Source organism: Propithecus coquereli, unplaced genomic scaffold (genome assembly GCF_000956105.1).
Source record: "Propithecus coquereli isolate 6110/MARCELLA unplaced genomic scaffold, Pcoq_1.0 Scaffold144, whole genome shotgun sequence".
Taxonomy (NCBI): domain Eukaryota; kingdom Metazoa; phylum Chordata; class Mammalia; order Primates; family Indriidae; genus Propithecus; species Propithecus coquereli.
The window spans coordinates 1655447-1656544 of NW_012138747.1; the positions used below are offsets into that span (position 1 = coordinate 1655447).

Consider the following 1098-nt stretch of genomic DNA (forward strand, 5'->3'; position numbering starts at 1 on the left):
TTTTTTTGTTTTTTTTTTTTAAATTTCAAAATATTACGGGGGATACAAATGTTTTGTTTACATGGATTGCTTCTGTATTGCTTTAGTCAATCCTAGCCAAATCTTTGATTCCTACCAATAGAGGTGCCACACATATGAAGAAAGAAGCCTCCGGATAGTTCTAACCTCCAGCCATTCAAGTCATCCCCTACCTTGCCTTCAATTCTTCCCACCTGAGGCCCCAGACATAAGCAGACATAAGCCAACCCCATTGTTCCCTGCATAAATTCATGACCCAGAGTATCTGTGGGCAAAATAAAATGGTTGCTATTTTATGACAATATATTTGTGGTGGTTTGCTATGCAGTAATATATAGCTACATCACTAAAACCCTGTTTTATATTTTTTAAAATGAAGAAAAATATTTACTCACTTTATTTACATATAATTGCATGAAAACAAAGCAAAACATTCCCCAAAGTGTGTTTGAGGATTAGGAGTTTGTAAAAGAGGATTCTATGTCCAATTTAAGAAAATACGGGGTGCAGCAGGCACTGTTAGTTGTCTACCTATTAGCTACAGAGGGTGGTTGATAACTGGTTTGAGTTAAGCATAGTAATTCTATTCCCTTTGTTAGTTATTGGTTTAGCAATGGGCTTGTACCCAAGTTGTGGACAATGAAAGCTGACCCCAGACCCTAGTTCACAGGAAGAAACCTGTGAAATATTTTCCTTTCCTGATAAAATAATCTGGGGTCACACAGATAGTTATTTTGCAATATTCTGACCATCACTCCACTGTGCTTTTAAATTTTTCCATATGAAGACTTGATACTGGAAGCAGAGATGGCTCTCTTTTGAACATAAAGGTAGCATCAAATGTATTTTGGACCAAAGCACAGGCATAAAATTATTGAGCCAGGCAACAAAACCTGGAATCACTTATCTCCCATCATAAGCAAGACAATGCATGTTTGTATGATTTAATAGCTTTAGTGAGATTTTCTGTTGCTTGCAGCTGAATGTATTATATATGCTACATTGTGTTTAGACAAAGTTGCCCTCCACACATGGCCACCTACGCAATGCTTCATAGCCTAGGATGTGAATAATATTACC

General features: G+C 36.9%; 1 protein-coding gene across 1 annotated transcript in view; it reads right to left on the reverse strand.

The window, feature by feature from the left end:
- The window catches only part of NEGR1 (neuronal growth regulator 1), a 1084106-nt gene that overhangs the window by 684963 nt on the left and 398045 nt on the right, over positions 1-1098 (reverse strand). The gene's annotated exons all lie outside the window — the stretch shown is intronic.